The sequence below is a fragment of the Myodes glareolus genome, chromosome 3 (genome assembly GCF_982192425.1).
Source record: "Myodes glareolus chromosome 3, mMyoGla1.1, whole genome shotgun sequence".
NCBI lineage: Eukaryota > Metazoa > Chordata > Mammalia > Rodentia > Cricetidae > Myodes > Myodes glareolus.
Genome location: NC_142028.1, coordinates 99,586,000 through 99,610,402, shown reverse-complemented (window position 1 = coordinate 99,610,402; position 24,403 = coordinate 99,586,000). Strand labels below are relative to the sequence as shown.

Sequence of the window (24,403 nt, the reverse complement as noted above, 5' to 3'; positions counted from 1 at the left end):
ATTGAGATGGATTAATGGGTGGAAGGGCTTTCAAGTAGGCCCAAGGCCTAAAAGTGCTCAATGAGTCTTTCTAAGTGACAAGATAGAATTTACTTTTGAGAGTTGTCCTCAAAATTCTGAAAAATACTATAGTATTCATGTGTCTTCACACACACACACACACACACACACACACACACACACAAATTTAAAAACTGCATTTGTTTCAAACATGTAGAGTTCGGTAGTTGCTTCATAAGTGAAATCATTTATCATCCTTAAACATGACACTTACATTAAGTTAGTTAGAAGTATTCTAGAGATGATATACAGGATATGGGGGGTTGTGCATGTGTAATAGACAAACAGTATATCAATTTATACAAGAAACTTGAGTATCTGTTGATTTTGTTACATGCTAGGTACTTAGCATCCATCCATTACAGATCCTGAGAAAGGGCTATACATTCTTATTTGTAAGTTACCATGCATTAGCTACAGTTTTGTACTGTGAACTGGAGTGTATCAAGTAAAACAAAAGCATGCTCTATCAGATGTGTTAAGGAAGGAGAGAAAAATAATCATATGAAATGCTTGCCTGTAGTGTTTGATTATATCCTCCAAAAACTTAGTAGAAGAAACATAAGAGCAATGAACAAAAGCAAAAAATAGGCAAAAGTCAAAACCTTGATAGATTTTTATGTAACCCAACAGTTCCTAAAATTATGTTTAGATCAGTGGCCCAAATATGCATCATCAAAGAGACTAACACGTGGGTCTAAAAGAAGACTCAACTATACATTGTCTACAAGAAACCCAATTGGCTTCATTACATTATTATTCATGCCACTCACTACACTATACATTAAACACGTAGAACTTAATTATCGAGTGCAGACAACATGTATAGCCCTAAAACAGTATCTCTCAGCTGCTCCCTTGTCTCTAAAACTGAAACCACCATTTTCCTAATTTTATGAGTTTGGAAATTTAGATTTCTCAGAAGTACGAGTATTTCCTTCTGTGTTTTCAAAATGAAAGTAACATGACCTCCTGTGTTCAAAGGATGAATGATAATCTTCTGTGTGCATGGTTTGCATTATTGCTCTCTTGTCTTCAATTCTTAAATCAATGGAAAATCAAATTCATTTCATAGATTTCATATTCTGCTCAATGCTTCAATGAATCACAATGTACAGACATCTTTTGATCTGGATTTCATTTCTTTGGGATCCATGCAAAGAAGTGGGATTGCTGGATCAAATGGAGTTCTGGCTTTAATTTTATGAGTAACTTTCCTTACTATCTTCAGGAAAAGGTGCATAAGTTTAAATTCTGATCAACTGTATGCTAATATTCTTTTTTTTCACTTTCTCGTCAATGTTTGTTATTATTAGTCATGCAATAAGTCATTGCATACAAAAGTCATGTTGTTTGATGATGGTTTCATCTCTTACTTTGTGACCATGACTCATACTGACTGTTTTCTCATAAGCCTGTTGACTATTTGAGCTTTTGAGAAATGTCTATTTAGATTCTGTATCATTTTTAAGTTGTGTTAATGTTCTTAGCAGTTTCTGGTTTTTACATACTTTGCATCTTTTTGTTTTCCAGGATAGAGTTTCTCTGTAGCTTTGGAGCCTGTCCTGTAACTAGTTCTTGTAGAGCTGCCCTGGAACTTACAGAGATCTGCTTTCTTCTGCCTCCCAAGTGCTGGGATTAAAGGTGTCCACCACCACCACCTGGCTGTCATACGTTGTATCTTAATTCATTATTAGATCTATTAATAGCAAATATACTGCTCCTCTGTGTATTGTCTCTCCAGTCTGCTGGACCTTTTCCTAGAAATGTAGAAGTTTTGTAGCATGGTATGACCTGATTTGCTTAGTTTTGCTTATACTTTGGGGTCTTATACAAAAAGTAATACTCAGACAAAGGAGAAGAAGGTTTTTGCTATTTCTACTCTAATAGTTCTGTGTCCTGTGCGCAAATCTGTAACATTAGGATATTCACTTTAAATAACAGAAATTATTGAAAACTGTCTTTCCTCCTTGAGTAAAATAAGCTTCTTTATAAACTAAGTTGGTTATACATCACATAAACTAACCATAAACATATGAACTTATTTCTGGACATTCTATTGTATTTTGTTGGTCTATTTCTGCTTAATCCCAGTACTTGAGTACTGTTACAGCAACCTAGTATTTTTTTAAATGAAGTGATATGAATATTTCAGGTAAAGCTGAGGAATATTTTAGTTGTTACAAAAAAATCAGCTTCTCTGGCATATTTATATTTCTGTCTCTCTCAAGACAGGGTTTTTCTGTAGCTTTGGAGCCTGTCCTGGAATCACTCTGTAGACTAGGCTACCCTCAAACTCAAAAAGACCCGCTTGTCTCTGCCTCCTGAGTGCAATATTTATCTTTAACGATGTTTGGCAATAAGCTTCCACCAATTTATTAATTCCAGATCAAGCTACCTAGTCTAGTATCTGTGAAAGTAGACATTTTCTTTGGTGTATTGTAATTTTTCTGTTTTCTCCAAATTTGAAGATAGTTGTTTGGATCATAATGGGACTTCTCTGACAGACTTAATAAGACCTATTCATTATAAAAGTTTACAATTTTTTTCTCATGGATATTAGGATGGACTGTTGCATCTGTATTCCTTATATGCTGATTGGAAACTGGAAATCTCTCCAGTATTTTTTAAAATATGCTTTCAGGCCAGTATTTCTGATAAAAACTTCTTTTATGTTTCTTCTTAGATTTTAGGAGCCTGGTGCCCAAGAATTTGTGAAATACATAATGGTTGAAAAGTCATAGAGTTGATCATGCACTTCCCACTCGATTTCCCTGCTTCCACACCAGATAGAGGTGGGCTTTCCCAGCGTGGGGAAGCTCGGGATTCACTCTCTCCCGGGGGTGGAGCAGTTGTTTGCCATTGTCAGGGTTTGGAAAGTTTCGGCTTCTGATCAGGCAAGCTGGGATCCTTTCTGTTGCTGACCCTCCTTCACTTCATTTTTTCTGCTGGTTCTTGATCTCTTAGTAAATTTCTTTGAGACTTTGTAAGATTTTTATCCTTCTTAATTTTTCTGAGTATTGCCTGATTGACACTAAGTTTTCTCAGCTATCTGCTTTCTATGTTTTAAGTTTTATTGCTTTGTCCCTTTGGTGTAGTTTTCAATAAAGTTTATGAAGTATACAATTTACTCTGGTCGTATCCACCTGCCACGACCTCAACTCTTCTCACATCCTTCCTCCACATAGTTCTTCCAGTTCATTTTCTGCCCCATTACTGCTGCTCATATATACATGGTCCAGTGCCAACCATTGGCAAGCACATGGGCACCCTTGCACCAGGCAAAACACCCGGGAAAGATACTGACCCTGCCTTCCCAGGAGCTGGTAGTAGCTCCCCACTGTCAATAGTGTCCCAGCTCCTGAGGTCTTTCTCCGTTCATACTGGAGTACTGACTCGATTAATCTGCCCAGTTCTTACCCGGGAAGCCACAGCTGCTGTGAATGCAGAAGCGCGACAGGCCTATCATGTCTAGGAGACACCACTTCCCCCGTAATCTCTCACCTGCTTTCTGGCTCTTTCAATCTTTCTGACCTCTTCCGTGATATTCCCGAGCTTTATGGGGAGAAGAACCGAGGCAGCTGTCTCACTGGCGTGGAGAACTTCATAGTCGCACAGTGTCTTCACTTTGACCAGTTGCTTATTAACCTCTACTCACTGCAAGGGGCTTTTCTGGCACATCCGTCTCTTAGCTGCCCTCTGCCACTTCAAACAGTACACTCTTCTTGCGGACTGATCAACCATATGCTGTCTCTTTTCTCTCTCTGCTTCTCTTCAGCTGTTTCTAAAATGTCCTTTGGTTTAGGGCTGATGAGGTGGCTCAGCAGGTAAGGGAACTTGTTATCAAGCCTGTCAACCTGGGTTGAATACCAGAACCAGCATGTATAACACATGAACATACACACAGACAAAATAAATAAATGCAATAAAATATGTTTTTATATTATAGAACAAATCTTTTTTGTCAGTAAATTCTTGATACTTGTGTATTAATCTAAGTAGGTTGAAGGTATAAGCTAAATTAATACTAACTAAATTAATATTTAATATTTACATCTTCGATTTCTGCATGGAAGCAAACTAAACCTCTTTCCGTGTGGTCATTTATGAATTCACTCTCTAAGTATGTGGTTGGCCTATCACCTCCTTAACAGTGAGAAAGAACTTAGGATGCTAACCCAGACACAATTAAGGCCAAGCCTGAAAGTCTAACGTTCCTCCCATCACATTTCAGAATTCTTTCGCATGTTAGTGGTAGGAAGGGCAGAACTTATTTGGTTGATAACCCCAAATCCCTTTAAACTGAAAAGAATCTATAAAGTTTGCTTCTTTACTTCGTACTGTTTAATGACTTAACAGTCCTGTTTCTGATTGAGTATTGAATTGAGTTTCCATGTATACATATGTAATTTGATCATTTAAATTATTTTACTGACAATCCTTAATGGATTGGAGTTATCTCGTAGACTTTGAGATCATACCAACTGTCATTAATTATGATGTTAGCGCTTGGGCTCAATGTCAGTATCTCTGCAGCTTTTTTTTTTTTTTTTTTTTTTTTTTTTTTTAGTAAATTTTATTAAATTATAAAAGTTTCCATTTCCACCCCCCCTCCCAACACCCTCCCACTCCCCCTACTCCCCCTCCTCCTCCCTCTTCGTCCCCCAGGGCGGTCAGGGTTTCCTGCCCTGTGGGAAGTTCCAGTTCCTTCCCCCTCCCTCCAGGTCCAGGAAGGTGAGTGTCCAAACAGACTGGATCCCCAAAATCCATTATATGTAGAGGAAACAGGTCCCAGTGTCATAGTCAATGGCTTTTCAGAAAGACTTCGGGTCAGCCACAGTCAGAGAATCCGGCCAAATTCGGAGAGTCTGGTTAGATCACGTCCTCTTTCAGTCCCAGTCCAACTGGCCTTGGTAAACTCTCATCAGATCCGTTCCCTTGTATCAGTGGGTGATGGCATCCCTCGCAGTACTGACTTCGTTTTTCATGTTCTTCCTCCTTCTGCTCCTCATTTGGACCTCGGGGGGCTCAGTCCCGTGCTGCAATGTGGGTTTCCGACTGTATCGCCATCCTTCGTCAGATGCAGGATCTATGGTGATAAGCAAAATATACATCAGTATGGACATGGGCCACGGCCGATTCAGGCACCCACTCCTCTGTCCAGAGAGCAATCTGGGGGATCTCTCCTTGGACCTGGGATCCCATATATACTCAAGTCTCCTGTAAACCCTAAAATGGGTCCCTTAGTTGAAATATAATCTTCCCTGATCCCTTGTTCATCCTTCCTCCCTCCCCCCCCATCCCAGGCCACCAAGCTTTCCCCTTTCTTCCCCTACTCCCTTCTCTCTAACCTTCTCCCCTTCCATCGACCCTCCCTCCCCCCCATGCACCCGAGGTTACCTGGGACTCTTGTCTATTTCCTACCTCCTGGTGGATAGCTAAATAATCTTCATCAGGTTCATCTTCTTATTTAGCTTCTCTAGGATCACGAATAATAGGCTCAAAGACCTTTAATTATGGTTAGAATCCACTTATGAGTGAATACATACCGTGTTCCTCTTTTTGGGTCTGGCTTACCTCACTCAGTAAAGCGTTTTCTATTTCCATCCATTTGCATGCAAAATTCAAGATGTCATTGTTTTTTACCGCTGAGTAAAACTCTAATGTGTATATGTTCCACACCTTTTTTAACCATTCTTCTATTGAGGGGCACCTAGGCTGTTTCCAGGTTCTGGCTATTACAAATAGTGCTGCTATGAACATAGTAGAACAAATGCTTTTGTAGTATGATCGGGAATCTTTAGGGTATATTCCTAAGAGTGGAATTGCTGGGTCCTGAGGGAGGTTGACTCCCAGTTTCCTGAGAAACCGCCACACTGATTTCCACAGTGGCTGCACGAGTTTGCATTCCCACCAACAATGGATGAGTGTTCCCCTCACCCCACATCCTCTCCAGCATAGGATATCATTGGTGTTTTTGACTTTAGCTATTCTGACAGGTGTAAGATGGTATCTCAAAGTGGTTTTGATTTGCATTTCCCTGATCGCTAAGGAGGTTGAGCATGACCTTAAGTGTCTTCTGGCCATTCGAAGTTCATCTGTTGTGAATTCTCTGTTAAGTTCAGTACCCCATTTTTTAATTGGGTTAATTAGAGTTTTAGTGCCTAGTTTCTTGAGTTCTTTGTATATTTTGGAGATCAGACCTTTGTCTGATGAGGGGTTGGTGAAGATCTTCTCCCAGTCAGAAGGCAGCCTTTTTGTCCTACTGACAGTGTCCTTTGCTTTACAGAAGCTTCCCAGTTTCAGTAGATCCCATTTATTCATTGTTTCTCTTATTGTCTGTGCTGCTGGGGTCCTGCTTAGGAAGAGGCCTCCTGTGCCTAAATCTTGTAGACTACTTCCCACTTTCTCTTCTATCAGGTTCAAAGTGGACGGATTAATGTTGATGTCTTTAATCCATTTGGACTTGATTTTTGTGCATGGTGATAGATATGGATCTACTTGCATTTTTTTACAGGTTGACATCCAGTTATGCCAGCAAAATTTGTTAAAGATGCTGTCCTTCTTCCATTGTATACCTTTAGCTCCCTTGTCGAAAATTAGGTGTTCATAAGTTTGTGGGTTAATATCTGGGTCTTCTATTCGATTCCATAGGTCGACTTCTCTGTTCTTATGCCAATACCAAGCTGTTTTCAATACTGTAGCTCTATAATAGAGTTTGAAGTCAGGGATGGTAATGCCTCCAGAAGTTCTTTTATTATATAAGATTGTTTTGGCTATCCTGGGTTTTTTGTTTTGCCATATAAACTTGATTATTGTTCTCTCAAGGTCTGTGAAGAAGTTTGATGGGATTTTGATGGGGATTGCATTGAATCTGTAGATTGCTTTTGGTAGAATTGCCATTTTTACTATGTTGATTCTCCCAATCCAAGAGCAGGGGAGGTCTTTCCATTTTCTGGTATCCTCCTCAATTTCTTTCTTCAAAGACTTAAAGTTTTTGTCAAATAGGTCTTTCACTTCCTTGGTTAGAGTAACCCCAAGATATTTTATGCTATTTGTGGCTATCATGAAAGGTGATGCTTCTCTGATTTCCCTCTCTGCTTCTTTATCCTTTGTGTATAGGAGGGCCACTGATTTTTTGGAGTTGATCTTGTATCCTGCCACGTTACTAAAGGTGTTTATCAGCTGTAGGAGTTCTTTGGTAGAGTTTTTGGGGTCACTTATGTAAACTATCATATCGTCAGCAAATAACGAAAGTTTAACTTCATCCTTTCCAATTCGAATCCCCTTGATCTCCTTATGTTGTCTTATTGCTATTGCTAGAACTTCAAGCACTATATTGAAGAGGTATGGAGAGAGTGGACAGCCTTGTCGCGTTCCTGATTTTAGTGGAAAGGCTTTGAGTTTCTCTCCATTCAGTTTGATGTTAGCTGTCGGCTTGCAGTATATTGCTTTTATTATATTTAGGTATGATCCTTGTATCCCCAGTCTCTCCAACACCTTTATCATAAATGGGTGTTGAATTTTGTCAAATGCTTTTTCAGCATCTAGTGAGATGATCATATGGTTTTTTTCTTTCAGTTTATTTATATGATGGATTACATTGATAGATTTGCGTATGTTGAACCAGCCCTGCATCTCTGGAATGAAGCCGACTTGATCATAATGGATAATTTTTCTAATGTGCTCTTGGATTCGGTTTGCCAGTATTTTATTGAGAATTTTCGCGTCGATGTTCATGAGTGAGATTGGCCTGTAATTCTCTTTCTTGGTTGTGTCTTTGTGTGGTTTTGGTATTAGGGTAACTGTAGCTTCATAAAAGGAGTTAGGCAATGACTCTTCTGTTTCTATATTGTGGAATACGTTAAGGAGTATAGGTATTAGCTCTTCCTGGAAGTTCTGGTAGAATTCTGCATTGAAACCATCTGGTCCTGGGCTTTTTTTGGTAGGGAGATTTTTGATAACAGCTTCTAATTCTTCGCGACTAACAGGTCTATTTAGGTTGTTCACCTGTTCTTGGTTCAACTTTGGTATATGGTACTTATCTAAAAAAATGTCCATTTCTTTTACATTTTCCAACTTTGTGGCATATAAACTTTCATAGTAAGATCTAATGATTCTCTGAATTTCCTCTGTGTCTGTGGTTATGTCCCCCTTTTCATTTCTGATCTTATTAATTTGCATGTTCTCTCTCTGCCGTTTGATTAACTTGGCTAGGGGTTTGTCAATCTTGTTGATTTTCTCCAAGAACCAGCTTTTTGATTCATTGATTCTTTGGATTGTTTTCTCTGTTTCTATTTTGTTGATTTCAGCCCTCAGTTTGATTATTTCCAGTCTTCTAGACCTCCTGGGTGAATCAGCTTCTTTTTTTTCTAGATCTTTCAATTGTGCTGTTAATTCTCCAATGTGTGCTTTCTCCGCTTTCTTTAATTGGGCACTTAGTGCTATGAACTTTCCTCTTAGCACTGCTTTCATAGTGTCCCATAGGTTTGAGTATGTTGTGTCTTTGTTTTCATTAAATTCAAGGAAGAGTTTAATTTCTTTCTTTATTTCTTCCTTGACCCAGGGGTGATTTAGTAGTTGACTGTTCAGTTTCCATGAGTTTGTTGGCTTCCTGGGGGGAGCACTGTTGTTGAATTCTAATTTTAGTCCATGGTGATCTGACAAGACACAGGTAGTTACTAATATTTTTTTGTATCTGTGGAAGTTTACTTTGTTACCGAGTATGTGGTCAATTTTCGAGAAGGTTCCATGAGCTGCAGAGAAAAAGGTATATTCTTTCCTATTTGGGTGGAGTGTTCTATAGATGTCTGTTAAGTCCATTTGATTCAATACCTCCAATAGGTCTCTCAATTCTCTGTTTGGTTTCTGTCTGATTGACCTGTCCATTGGTGAGAGAGGAGTGTTGAAGTCTCCTACTATTAGTGTGTGTGGTTTGATGACCGCCTTGAGTTCTAGAAGAGTTTCTTTTACATATGTGGGTGCCTTTATATTAGGAGCATAGATATTCAGGATTGAGACTTCCTCCTGATGAATTGTTCCAGTTATGAGTATGAAATGTCCATCTCCATTTCTTCTGATTGATTTTAGTTTGAAGTCGATTTTGTTAGATATTAGAATGGCCACGCCTGCTTGTTTCTTAGGCCCATTTGCTTGGAAAACCTTTTCCCAACCCTTTACTCTGAGTAGGTGTCTGTCTTTGTGGTTGAGGTGTGTTTCTTGTAAACAGCAGAATGTTGGATCCTGTTTTCGTATCCAATCTCTAAGTCTGTGCCTCTTTATAGGTGAATTGAGTCCATTGATATTAAGTGATATTAATGACCAGTGGTTGTTGACTCCGGTCATTTTTTTTTTTGGTTAGGTAGTAGAGTATATGTGTTTTTCTTCTTTAATTTGTGCTTGTGAATGGTCGCTAGATGTTCGAGTTATTGTAGGCCGTGTTGGGAATGTTGGATTCCTGCGGTAGTGATTTTCCTTCTAATATTCTCTGTAAGGCTGGATTAGTAGCTACGTATTGCTTAAATTTGTTTTTATCCTGGAATATTTTGTTTTCTCCGTTGATAGTGAACAGTAGCTTGGCAGGGTATATTAGTCTGGGTTTGCATCCATGGTCTCTTAGTTTCTGCAGTACCTCTATCCAGGATCTTCTGGCTTTCATGGTTTCCATAGAGAAATCCGGTGTAAGCCTGATAGGTTTACCTTTATAAGTTACTTGACCTTTTTCCTTTGCAGCTCTTAAAATTTTTTCTTTAATATTTATGTTTTGTGTTTTGATTATTATATGACGCGGGGATGTTTTTTTCTGATCCAATCTATTCGGTGTTCTGTATGCTTCTTGAACCTTCATAGGAATATCGTTCTTTAGGTTGGGAAAGTTTTCTTCTATAATTTTGTTGAATATATTTTCTGGTCCTTTGATCTGCAGTTCTTCTCCTTCTTCAATCCCTATTATTCTTAGATTTGGTTTTTTTATTGTGTCCCAGATTTCCTGAATGTTTTGTGAAGAGAATTTGTTGGATTTGCCGTTTTCTCTGACCAGAGCATTTATTTTCTCTATGGTATCTTCAGAATCTGAGATTCGTTCTTCTATCTCTTGTATTCTATTGGTTATGCTTGATTCTGTAGTCTCCGCTCGTTTACCTAGGTTTTCCATATCCAGCCGGTTCTCGTTTTGTGTTTTCTTCATTGCCTCCATTTCAGTTTTCAATTCTTGGACTGTTTCCTTTACTTGTTTGATTGTTTTTTCTTGGTTTCTCAGGGTATCACTCACGGATTTACTTATTTCTTCAAACTTTTTGTTATATTTCTCATCCATTTCTATACTCATTTCTTCAAACTTTTTGTTATACTTCTCGACCAGTTCCTTAAGGGAGTTATTCATATCCTGTTTAAGGGACTCTATTGCTTTCATAATGGCACTTTTTTCCACTTCATCTGGGTTAGAGTGTTCAAATCCTTCTGTTGTAGGGTCATTGGGATCTGATATTTTCATGTTGTTTTTCAGATTGTTGGAGGAGGTCTTGCCTTGGCGTCTGCCCATCTCTTCGATCCAATGCTCTCTATTGGAGCTTCTGGTATCGGGTCAGGTTCCCTTGTTGGGCAGGGAGTTCACTGATAGAATGCCTACCTTTCCCCAGGCAGGGTATTGAAGCACAGGCACTCCCTCTTTCCGGGATGCCCCTACAGAGCAGGCCCAGTGTGCAAGGCAGCTGAACTGGGGAAATTTTATGGCCTCAGTGGGAGGGGAGAAATATAGAAATTTGTACCTGGATGGAAGCTGGGATGGCAGGCGGGAGAGCCTAGCAGTGTGGACACAGCACTGCAGGCTGACCTGGGAGTCTATGGGGTCGGGGAAAGTCCTAGCTCCTCCTCGCCGGGGCCCCTGCCGTGGCCCGAATCAACTCACCACTCGGAAGGCCCTCTGGATGGAAGCAGGAATGGCTGGCGGGAAGCTAGCAGGGTGGAGCCAGCAGGGCAGGCTGACCTGGGAGTCTATGGGGTCGGGGAAAGTCCTAGCTCCCCCTCGCCGGGGCCCCTGCCGTGGCCCGAATCAACTCACCACTCGGAAGGCCCTCTGGATGGAAGCAGGAATGGCTGGCGGGAAGCTAGCAGGGTGGAGCCAGCAGGGCAGGCTGACCTGGGAGTCTATGGGGTCGGGGAAAGTCCTAGCTCCCCCTCGCCGGGGCCGCTGCCGTGGCCCGAATCAACTCACCACTCGGAAGGCCCTCTGGATGGACGCAGGGATGGCTGGCGGGAAGCTAGCAGGGTGGAGCCAGCAGGGCAGGCTGACCTGGGAGTCTATGGGGTCGGGGAAAGTCCTAGCTCCCCCTCGCCGGGGCCGCTGCCGTGGCCCGAATCAACTTACCACTCGGAAGGCCCTCTGGATGGAAGCAGGGATGGCTGGCTCTGCAGCTTTTAATTGTAGCTGGAAACCTGTTCTTTCGCAGTGTCAAAACCAGCTCTCCTCGGATGGCCCTTAAGCATTCCCATGTCACCTTTTCAGCTTGTCAGCAGCTTTTAGCTCCCTTATGTGCTTCAAAGTGATTCCCTTTATCTACTTTAATTTCTTGCACATAGCTTTTTTTTAAACTTTAATTGCTCTCCATATTTTCATCATCTTCTGAAGGGCTGCACTTCACTATGTTCATCCTCCCCAAATAAGACAAATTAATGAGTATTTCAGTTACTTCTGCATGCTCCCCATTCCCTGACCTTCCCATTAATTGTCTTTCAAAGTCTTATGTACATTAAAGGCACATTTTGTATGGTTTTGCTTTTGGGTTTCTAATTTGTGATTCAGTCTGCCTTTAAATTGTATTATTTCTTATTTTATAACACTTCATTAAACGTGTGTTACCAGTCGATGCTATTCAAGTAAAGATTGTTCAATATAAAATTGGGGAGAAAGATTTTTCTGACTGTGATTTGGGTTGAAGGGACTATAATCCAACAAATAATCTAGAAGAAATAATAAAATACTTTTGTTCAAAATTGGATTTTTTCATAAAAGTCTTAAGTGCATTCATTGTAATGCACACATCAAATTTGAGGAGAGTTGGCACTCTGCTGCTTCTTCTGGTGGGATTTTCTCTTTTGCAAGCTAATGAGTTGAAAAGATAGTGAGTTTTACCCAAATTATAGCATTGCCAAAGCAATTAAATAAGTCAACCTTCTCAGTTTTAGTTAGGAGGGAGTTTTTTTTTTAATTTATAAAATTTTTAATTTTTTTGTTGTTTCCAGGTGATATGATCATTGTTTGTGGAGGAATCTTTTTCAAGATATGAGTGGAACACATTCCTCTTCTGTGAGTTTATAGGACAGTGAACACATCACAAATATACACGTGAACTTCTGTGTTCTATAGAAACTTCCTCTTAAGCCCACCTTCACCTCAAGATGAGAGATGAACAACAATGTCACAAAGGTATGGCCAACAACTTTACTGTCATGAGTATTATGCAACAAGAACTTGACCCAAACAAGTCAATTGAAGCTCATCCATGTATTTTGCACTTCAGAGAAAAAGCAATATTTTTCCATTGGGACTACATGTCTAAGATGTTGAGAAGTGTTGCTGCCATCACATAGAAAGGGCTCTGCCTAAGAGAAAACCAGATTGAGAAGAGCAAATGAAGAAGGCAAGCCTGATAATTTCCCAATGCTATTTGTGAAATCTTATACCCAACATTCTCAAATGACTGACCTCTTTGACTTTTGGGGAACATATATCAAGTTATATTTTCTCTTAAACTAATTTGTGCTGGCTTCCTTTTTTAAAAAAATGAAATTATAACTTTATTTCAAAGTTTAATGAAATGAAACATTCTTTTCTTTAATTAATTAAATTTTAAAAATTTCATTTTACTTTCTAACCACACTTCTCCCTCCTACCCTTCAACCCTCCACTTTATCCATCCCCCAGCCCACCTCCCACCCATTCTTCCTAATGGATAAGGGCTTCAATGGGAAGTCAACAAAGTCTGGTACATTAAACTGGGTCAAGACCAAGCCCGTCTCCTCTGCATTAAGGCTGAGCATGGTATCCCACTATAGGAATTGGGCTCCAACAAGATAACTCATGTACCAGGTACACATCCTGGTCCTACTGCGAGGGATGTGTTAGCTTTCTTCTACTGACAATTCAAGGTGTTACAATTAGATCACTTGACAATCTATTTACATATTACATATTTACATACCATATACACATACATGAGAGAGATGGGGAAGACAGAGGGAGAGAGAGAAAGAGAGAGGAAAGAGAGTCCACTTGAGAAGGAGGCTATGACTGTTTTTCCAAAGGTTCACACATGAGAAGCATGTTCCACATCATGAAAGTGTGGGAAGGGTGATGCTTTTCATATATTGGACCTTGTGAGAGGTCCTGAGTTCAACTGAGGACTTAGGACATGAACTCAGAAGAGACTGTGGGACTCCAGCCTTTCAGTCTTCATATTTCAGGTTAGGATGGCTTCTTTACACATGGATTTCTTCCATAATGGTGACAGTAGAAGGGACCCTCATCATAGCAATATGAAGTGCATATCATTTTTTCTTGGTACCATAAAATTACTTTATACTGGGTCATCTAAGGTCATTTTCATGAAACTCTTTAATGTACGTTGAGCATATTCACCCATCTCCCTCTGCCCTTCCTTATCTTATTTCTCCCACTGGACAGTTACACTTTCTCTTTCATTTCTTCTAAACATATAAGAATTTGTGTGTCTATGAAACTTCAGACCTACAAATGAGAGAAATGCTTGATATTTGTCTAATACTTATTTAATTCTTTAATATGATCATCTCCAGTTGCAACATTTTCCTTCAAATGACATAACATATTAATACACCAGGTAGACATTCTTTTCCAGATAAAGTTACTCTCCATCAGGAACTTTGTTGTGGTAATGACAAATGGGCCAGGGACAGTCTTTTCTGTTACCGTCAACTCTTACATTCCAAAATGACCAGTACAGACACACCTATTCTGTTTCTCCCCATCTGGTCTTTTCTGGAGAATTAACTTTGTTCTCATGGAGATTGGGGGTGAGATATAGATATGAACACATTGTATCTTTTGTGGGATCCTTTCTTGTAAGAGAGAGCAAGTTGTCAGGAACTCAATTTATTGTTCTTTTTACTGAATGTTGGATTATTCTGTCAGATATCCTTGTCAATCTCTGTGCCATGTCTAGTTTGTGTCTGCAATCTCTATAGGATACCATTAACTGAGAGGAAGTTACACCCAGGTACGTTGACTACCTGAACTACATGAGACCTTGTAACAGAAATGCATTAGTATCAGCAGCAGTTTACTTTTACAGGTCCAAGAGAGAATGTAACATGTGTGCCGGCTTGTTGGGGTTTCCGTCCTGCCCAGTACCCCACAGCTGGCAAGCCCCAAAGAAAATCATACAGGACTCCATAGGATTATAAACTGATTGACCTTTAGCTCTGGCTACTTATTAGCTCTTATAACACATATTACCCCATTATCCTTATCTACGTTAGTCATACGACTCAGTACCTTTCTCATCTGGGTAGGTTACATCCTGCCTCTTTGGTGGTCTGCGCAGGAGTGTCAGAGGAAGCTTCTTGCTTCCCAGAATATTCCCAGTCTTTTTGCTCCACCTCTACTTTCCTGCCTATACTGCCTGCCTGGCCAATCAGTGTTTTATTAAAATATGATTGACAGAATACAGACAATTCTCCTGCATCAAAAGAAGATGGGCACCAGTGAGGGCCAAGAAAGAATACAAGGTAATAACCAAGGCAGAAGCATTTACTGTGGTCTAGAACATTATACAAACAAATTTCCAGCAGGACATTCTAATTGTCTTTAGAATGAACAAGTGCATGTTTTGTGGAGTGTACAGAGTAGTACCCTCTTAAACATGGCAAAACTAATTACTGCAATGCATCCATGTACGTAGTCATGAAGGGCAGGTGAATCAATTCACTCAGTTTTGTAGACTGTACCTGTGAGTCTCCTGGGAATAGGGTCACGAGGAAATAGATATCTAGAAGAATTGAGCAGAGATGAAGAACTAGAAATTGTGTCCAGTGTGATCGCACTCTAACTTGGGTATGAGATAGAGCCCAGATTCAAAATGATGCCATACCAGTAAACAATTTTAATAATTTACCACAATGTGATTAATAGAAATTTATAAAAATTAAATAAATAAATAATTAATTCACCTTTATAAATTAGCTAAATTGATTGAACATTTGTACAAATCTGTACAAGGATCTAATGAGGTAAGAGTTAGACTCTGTTTGAGTTTTTGGTGTTATGCAGAAAATGAGGTGATAATATTTTATTATGGAAGGAGGGATATGTCTACAGGGAGTGAAAGTTGTGTATTGAGGTCTAGGAAGTCTCTAAAAGGATCTCGAGTTGATACATGTAGGTTTGAATAAATGCTGTACCTCCTTTGGTAGTTTGATTTTGAAAATATAATTTATATCCAATATTCTTACCTATACAGATAGGCACAGCACTTGTTTTTGTACTTTTCTTAAGAAGCCAATAATTGAAATGCCTACCGCCAATCCATAATCTATGTTTTAGTGCTTACAGTTTCAGAAAATAGAGGAATCTGACAGATGATTTAAATAGTGAAGAAGGGAACATGGAAGTGAAGTTCCTTTGGAAGCTGAATACTTTTGATATTGAAAGTCAGCATCATTTATAATAAAATCCTCACAAATATACTTTGAAATACAAAGTAATACAACAAAAATATTCATTTATTTTCACATGGGGAATATGTACATTGTGGTTAGTTTATCCTAAAGATAACGTGTCATTAGTAAACAAAATCAATATGATTGTAATAGTCTTAATACAAGGTTTAGTTTTTCAAACTTTAAGTTACAATTATAGTATTGTTGTCTTAATAGATATTTCCCAGGAAGAAAGAAAAATACGTTAAAATGACTGCTTCATTGCTTGTCTGAGATAGATACAGATGAGGAAGCTCTTCACATCCAAATGGAGATGAGTTTCTCTTTCATGACGATAAGATGTACACAGTTTATAAAACTTGATGATATTTACAAACTACCATTTATACATAAATATACCTTTGTCTTACAAAATGCTTTTTATAATTATTTAAAAAGCTGTTAGGCTGCAGCTCACCATAAAATGGCAGTTTCTCAAGGGTCTCTGGGCATAAAGGAGTGTCATTCATGGAAGAAATGTACTTTTTCATGTTTAGTACTGATGGATCATCCATTAAGAAAGCATGGGAACATTTCTCTCTGATTCAAAGGCTAAAGAAATGCTAGAAGAGAGTAGCAGAGGGATGAATGTGTAGTTTGAAATAGATTAGAACTGTGTGATCTTAGGTGACAAAAGGTATTTTGAACCTATGTTTCCTTTACTATTTTTAAAAACAATCTTCTCATTGTATATGCCAATCCCAGTTCCTACTCCCTTCCCTCCGCCTGCTTTCCCCACCTCACCCCCACCTCACCACCATCTACTACTAAGGGAGGGTAAGGCTTCCCACGGGGAGTTAACAAAAGCTAGCATGTCACTTTGAGACAAGACCAAGGGCCTCCTCCCATATCTAGATTTTGTAAGGTTTCCTTTCATAGAGAATGGGCTCCAAGAAGCCAACTCAAGCAGTAGGGATAAATGAGTGACCCCACAGACTGTCCAAGCCACACAAATGTCACTCACATTCAGAAGGCTTAGCTTGGTCCTGTGTAGGTTCTCCTACTGTTAGTTCAGAGTCAGTGAGCTCCCTCTAGCTCAGGTCAGCTGTTTCTGTGGCTATCCCTATCATGGTCTTGACCCCTTTGCTCACATGATCACTTCTCCCTCTCTTCAGCTGGACTCTGGGAGCTCAGCCCAGGGCTTAGCTGTGGATCTCTGCATCTGCTTCCCTCAGTCACCAGATGAATGAATCTATGTTTTCTATATGAAGAAGGGAGATAATAATATTAGTTTTATAGTTCTTTAGTTAGGATTAAAATCACATTGCTAATACAGAAGGGCTTCTGGGCATGTAGAAGGCAACAAATGAAGACTATTTTTCTTATAAATTATGTGTTACTTTAAGTAATTTGTAATAAGGCTATATCAAGGAAATTCTATTTCAGAGTCTATGCACTGATGGAAACTAGTATGATCAGTCAAAATGAAAGTGAAAGAATGGAGGACCGATGGAAATTCTACGCCATGGATACAACCTTGGGCTGGGTGGTATTGGAAAGAAGACAATAGAAGGAGGAATAAGAGCAATCAGAATACATTATATACACATATAAAACTGTCATAGAATAATGGAATACATTTAATTTAAAAGAACTTCAGACACAAACTATTAAATAGCAACCTATATGTGTTTGATTATTAAATAACAGTTGTGCCTTAATTGGTATCAGAGCTGAAGGATGGCTATATCCAACACTTTAGATCAAAGTTCTCACTGTTCTATAATAAATGACGAAAGTCTTCCTTATAGAGAGCAAATGTGCTGGCTGGTTTTAAGTCTGCTTGACACAAGCCGGAATCACCTGAAAGGAGAGAACCTCAATTGAGAAAGTGCCTCTATTAGATTGGGTTGTAAATATGTCTGTAGGGCATTTTCTTAATTAGTGACTAATGTGAGAGAGCCCAACACATTATGGGTGGTTGGGGTGATGTCTCTGGGTGCTATAAGAAAACAGGTTGAGCAAACCATGAGGAGAAAGCCAGTAAGCAGCATTCCTCCATGGACTCTGTGTCAGCTCCTTCTTCCAGTTTCCTGCCCTTTTTGAATTCTTTTCCTGACTCTCTTAGATGATGAATAGTGAAGGGGAAGTATAAGCCAAATAAACCTTTTCCTGCCTAAATTAGTCTTGGTAATGGTGTTTCATCACAGCAGTAGTAACCCTAACAAAACAGCATGGAATTCACCATCCTAGCCACTCTTTTTCTTAGGCTCAGTGTTGGAAGCAAGCATGTGTCTAGTTTCTATCAAGGTTCAGAGTTGTCATTCTCAATTAACATTGTCTATCCAATCTTCCTTTCCTTCCTTCCTCTGTATGAACTTCTCCGGCTTTCTATCCTAACTCATTCAATTTTTCTTTCTTGTCATTTCACTGAAAAGTGTTCTTACTTCTCATAGCTAAGGCCCTAAGTTCATTCTCAGCCTACTGTACTTCATGGAAGGATACAATCACCTGAAGAATGACAAAACGAGCCTTGGCATGATATGAGAAAAGCAGAGGAGCTTTTAGTATCTTAACCTAATTGATACCCCTAATTTACATTACATAGTAAATAAGCAAGGTTGGTGTTTTCCTTTTAACAGTCAGAGTTTGTCATTCCATTAAAAAACCTGTCTTTAGTATGTGTATGTGTGTTTGTGTGAATCCCTGTCTTGTGTATGCATGCACACAGGGATCACATGAAGGCATCAGATCCCCTGCAGAGGAACTGGAGTTACAGCTGGTTATGAACTACTTGACATGGGGGATAGAACCTCAGGTCTTGAGGACGAACATTAAACACTCTTAATGCTGAGTCCTCCCTCCCTTCATTCACCAAGTCAAGAGATTTCCAACTTTTGGCCTTTTTTTTTTTATTTCAGAAGGGAATATATTGCTCTCTGAACAATCAGTTTTCAATAGATTAAAATTTCTTTCACCTGTAAGTCAGATTTTCTTTTGTGTTGTCTATTTGGTTTTTGTTTTTGGAATTGATAAATAGGAGCTGCTATAATAATGAATAAGGGGGTCCAGCCTTTTCTTTTTTCATGACCTCTATTCTTTAGGTATTTACTCTTATATACACACACGTGTATGTATGTATATGTATACACACACACACACACACACACACACACACACATATATATATATATGTAAATTTATAAATGTAACTTGTTGAGTTTATTTCTTACTACTCACATGGATATTTTTAGGGCTGACCTTTTCAAACTGGACCACGTAAGTCTCCCTGGAGCAGACTAAGTGTTCCTTTTTTTTTAGCAATCATTAATTGCTTGTAGTTCTCCATCCTTTCTTGAAGCCTTGTGAGTATTCCCTTATCCACACTGGCGTGCCAACTCTTACTGACATTTTTACATCTTTCTTAGGTGACAGTATTGTTGAGATTTTCCTGGGTGAAGCTTCTTTGTCATATAGAGGACACTATCTTGCAGCAGATGCCATGGTACTCTGGCTCTTACAAACTTTACCTCCCTCTTCTGAAATGTTCCCTGAGTCTTGCTGTGTTGGGTACCACATGGTCCATTGTTTTTTGCATTTAAACTACTTGTGTCTTTCTGTAATGGTAATCATCTGTTGCTGCTACTGCTGCAAACAAAAACAAACAAAAACACCAAAAACAACAACAACAAAACCCAAGAAAACAAAACAAAACAAAACAAAAAACAAACTACCTTCATGAGAAGTGAGGGCTACAGTTACCTGTGAGCCTCAGGATAAGCATTTAGAAGGAAATTAGAAATTATACTGGTGCAGTAATGAGTTTTTCTCCGTGGTCCTTGGGCCTCTCCAGACACAAGTGGTTGGCTAGTTTTACCATGTTCCAGCATGAATTTCCTCCTGTTGAGCAGACCTCAAATCCAATTAGATGGCTGCTGGTTATACAAGACATAAGTACTGCTATCACACTTTTCAGAATATCTTGCTGTTCTGGTCATAGTAGTGCTTCATTGTCATTGTAGCTAGGTAGGACTATTGGTTGCTTATTTCCCTTGGCAGTTTCCATAGCTCCTTCTGTTAATATAAGCTAGTCCTTAGTCCTTAGGGTGGGGCCTTCCAGATTAGTTCCAGTTCAGTTTCTCCAAGTCTTTCGTCCACACTGTGGTGTCTTCAGCAATAGAGGTAGGTATTGCTTTCAGTTTCTGGTAGGCAAGAATCATTACAATAGCCTTAATTTGTTTTTTTGGAAGGGGGCAACCTCTTGGTTTACCTTACTAAGAACTTGAAAAGAGGTCTTCATGTCTTCTATTGGGGATTTTGTTAGTGTATGACTGGAAGTGGAAGCACTGCAATCCCAAGGGACATCATTTTATACTGTGTGTATATGAAAATGTAAGTAATCATAAAATAATATTATTTCTGATGGCTTTAAAAGAACATTCTTAGTATCTGTAGGCATTAGGGAAGTCATAATGTACTTGTAATAAAGCATTCTCTATTAAAAAATATACTAAAAAAGCATTTTAGCTGTTTTTTTTCCCCTCTTCCTCCTCGGGACAGTCCTCCCCTGTGCTCAGTTGTTCCATTTCTCCTTTCTTTCACACACTTTGTGATGCTGTTTCTCTCTCTCAAGTTCCTCCCCTCCATGTCTCATTTTTCTCACTCCATCAACTCCACACTCCTTGAATACTTTGAAGAAATGTCTGGGAAAACACAGTGGAAAACCTCTGGTTTGGTGTAAAGAAACTGGGATCCTCAAGACTAATTTTAGTGTCCTGACATGGAGTTTGTGCGCATCGTTGATAGGATTCATCGTTTCATATGTAAATCAAGTGGTTTAGAACAGCGGTTCTTAATTTTGGTTGCATATTAAAACCACCTGGGGAGCTTTTAAAAGTCCTGGTGCTTAGGCCAATTAAATTAGAATCTCTGGGGTGTGACCTGGACAGCCATATTTTTTAAAGCTCCCCCAGATACTTGCAGCGTGCAGCGGAGTTTTAAAACCACAGAATTATTTTAGCAATGATAATCTGCCCGTCCACGGGTCTCTGCGCCTTATTTTGGTGAACACAGTTAATATGTGAGGGATTTAGTCATCTGTGGGAAGTATTCAGAAGGTGGGAGATGAAGGGAGATGCAAAAATTGGAACCTTGGATAAAAGTTTTAAAAATTGTATGGTATCTAAATGTTTTGGGAAAAATACTTAGTTTTGTTATATTTCTGATGAGAGTGGTTTTAACTTCCTGCAGAATAGACCGCCTACTGGGAATTCACATTTAAATGCAATGTTATTATTTTTATATCAAAAATGATATTATTTTTAACATGATCAGTCAAGAATTACAACTAGATGTTATATTAGCAAGACAAATAGGAAAAGTCAGCTTAACTACTGGAATGTAAGATGTGGTTAGAGTTTCTCAGTTGGTGGTGTGAATTGCAAACATTCAAGCAAAATGTTGGCGAGAATGGAAATCTCTGGTATTAAAACACCGCCAGTTAAACATGTTCCACTGAAAGGCAAACAAATGCATAAATAAGCAACATATAAGTTCTACCCAGATACATTTCTTGGCCAATTTGGAAATTATGGTTTCAGTAATTTTAATTTATTTTTTGGTTTTTCGAGACAGGGTTTCTCTGAGTAGCCTTGGTTGACCTGTAGCTCACTCTGATCCAACTGACCTCAGACTCTTAGAAATCCACCTGCCTCTGCCTCACACTTCCCAACCTTTATGCTTTGGCATCCTAATCTTTTTGCGCCAGAGAAAAGTTTGTACCAGGCATTCTTTGTGGAAATATCCTGAGATGTTGGAACAGAAGCCTTGAGATGGGCAGGAGCGAGTCCATAGAGACTGTGTGAAATCCATGCAACACTTGCACTGACTGGTTCTTATAAATCTTGAAAATATTGCTTTTTTTTCTTTTTTTTTTGCTTTCTAACCATGAGTTGGCTAAGAAGAACTCCTCCTCTTCCTAAAGATACTTATTACTTGGAAGCTGTGGGATTAATAACTGAGACAGAGGATGGAGCAGAAAAGAGAAAAATCAGGGAGAGTGGAGAGAAGGAAGGGATACATGCAAACAAAACGATATACTGAAGCAAAACACTAGCATTTTCCCAAACTTGGCCAGTGGTACTTCGGAGGTAAATACCATTTGATTTTGATAGATCCAACTATGTAACATTTTCTGTACTTTTATATGTTGCGGCATCATCCTTAGTTATTATAAACCTTTGAAAACATGCTTCTTCCAAATTGAGTCCAATACTTGGTCACCAGTAAGTGAAGTCTTAAGAGGAGATGCATCTGTGAGGGCCTCATAGATTCTGGGCATCCACAGGGATCTCTCCTGTCTCTCAAATCGCTCTGTACCACCTGTTTCATGGCTCATTAGTACAGTGCTTTGAGACTACCTCTGTAGTGCTGCCTCCAATCACTCAGCACACATATTTTATGAACAGATGTAGATTTTGACCTTCTACTGGGCTAGGAAGTGCCTTAAAAAGTTTCACTCGTGAATGTATGAATAGTTCTTTACAGTGAATTGTCTAAAGAAGGGGACTAATAATGTGTGTTAGCCCTATGCTGTATCTAGGATGTGAATTGAGTGCACCTCACATATCCATGTGTTAGAAACTTGGTCCTCGACTCGCAGCTGACCAGGCTCTACCGGCTTCTTTCCCAGCGCCACAGGAACTTGCTGTCACCGGCGCTATCTACCCATACTCGACACTGACCCGAGCAGAAGTTTGAGCTTTCTGACACCACTCATCGAACTGTGTCTCCAGAGAAGGGCATCCTGGCTGCAATGAGTCTACTGGAAGCATTGCCAAGCGGCTGCAGTACATTGGCACGGAGAACATGGGAAAGAATAGGCACTTCTCCGGACAGATGCTGCTGACTGCTGATGACCCTGTGAATCCCTGCAATGAGGGTGGGGGTCGGAGTGATCCTCCTCCATGAAGCACTGCACCAGCAGGCAGATGATGGGCATCCCTTTCCCCAAGATGTCAAGTTCAAGTGCGGTGTCGTGGGCTTTAAGGTAGGAAAAGGGGTGGTGCCCCTGGCAGAAACCAATGGAGAAACTACCACCCAAGGACTGGATAGGCTGTCTGAACACTGTGCCCAGTATAAGAAGGATGGAGTTGACGTTGCTAAATGGCGTTGTGTGCTAAAGAATGAAGACATACTCCTTCAGGCTTTGCCATCATGGAAAATGTTAGTGTTCTGACCCATTATGCCTACATCTGCCGGGAGAATGGCATTTCACCCATTGCAGGGCCTAAAATCCTTCCTGATGAAGACCGTGGCTTAAAGCGCTGTCCGAATGTAACTGAGAAGGCACTGGCTGCTCTTTACAAGACTCTGAATGACTACCATGTCTATCTGGAAGGCACATTGCTGAAGCCTATCCTGGTCACCCCAGGCCATGATTGTACCCAGAAATTTTCTATTGAGGAAGACTGCCATGACAATTGCCACAGCACTTCATCGCACAGTGTCCCCTGTTGTCCCTGGAGTCACTTTCCTGTCTGGTGTGAGGAAGAGGCATCCATCAACCTCAGTGCTATCAACAAGTGCCCGCTGCTGAAGCCATGGGTCTTAACTTTGTCTTCTGGCCGAATGCTGCAGGCCTCGGCTCTGAAGGCCTGGGGTGGGAAGAAGGAGAACCTGAAAACTGCCCAGGGCAAATACATCAAGGGAGCTCTGGCCAACAGCTTTGCTTGCCAAGGAAAATACATCCCAAGTGGTCAGTCTGGAGACACCGTCAGAGAATCTCTATTCATTTCTAACCACACTACTAACCAGAGGTGATCTAAGGCTGCCCCTTCAACAGTCCAGACCCCTGCCTACCCACTTGGTATTAAAGTGGGGTCCTTCAGGCTCCTTCCCGTCACTCTTGCTGTCCTTGTGACTGGTGTGGTGTTGTCTGTGAGTGCTAATTCTGCCATCTCTTCCAGTCCACTGTCAGTAAAGAACTAGATAAGGAGCAAGGAGAGAGAAATTTGGCTGTCAGTTATACAATGTTGAGAGGCAGTGAAATTTTAATAGGAAGAGTTAGTGGAAAATTAGGTCATTGATGGTTACTACCCCTGGAAAGAAGTTATACTGGTCTTACAAAGTATTAGCTATTAGCACTCAGAGCAGAATAGATACCTTCCTACTCCTTGGCTTCCAGTCTTGGCACTTGCACCATTGTCTTGAACATCTAGAACTATGACCTAAATGAATTTTCTTGGTTTATACATTACTCACTCTAAGGTGTTCTATTATAACAATACAAAATGCAGAAAGCACATGCTGTACTTGTCCCAGTTGTACAATAGACACACAAAGACTATGCTAAGTACTTGCTTTTGGAGAACTACACTACACTACACACACACACACACACACACACACACAAATACAAAATAAAGCACAAACATATTTATCGAGTTGCAAAAATTTTTTTTCATATATCTATTGAGAGTTTAGTTCATTATACATCAACATGAATTTCTAATATATAGTATGTGATTTTTATTAACATACTGAGGCAGCCTATTAATCTTGTGATTAATCTCAAAAGTATAGAGAACTTGGGTAAGAACTAATGTAGATTATAAAGTCTTTTAGTTTTCAACTGTCTTGTATTTTATATTCATTTATATTATTTATTGTG

The 24,403-nt window shown here is 39.7% G+C and overlaps 1 pseudogene; it reads left to right on the top strand.

The window, feature by feature from the left end:
* Positions 1–23,553, top strand: part of LOC125412661 (fructose-bisphosphate aldolase A pseudogene) — a 73,577-nt pseudogene extending 50,024 nt beyond the window's left edge.
* Positions 23,554–24,403: the final 850 nt, after the last annotated feature.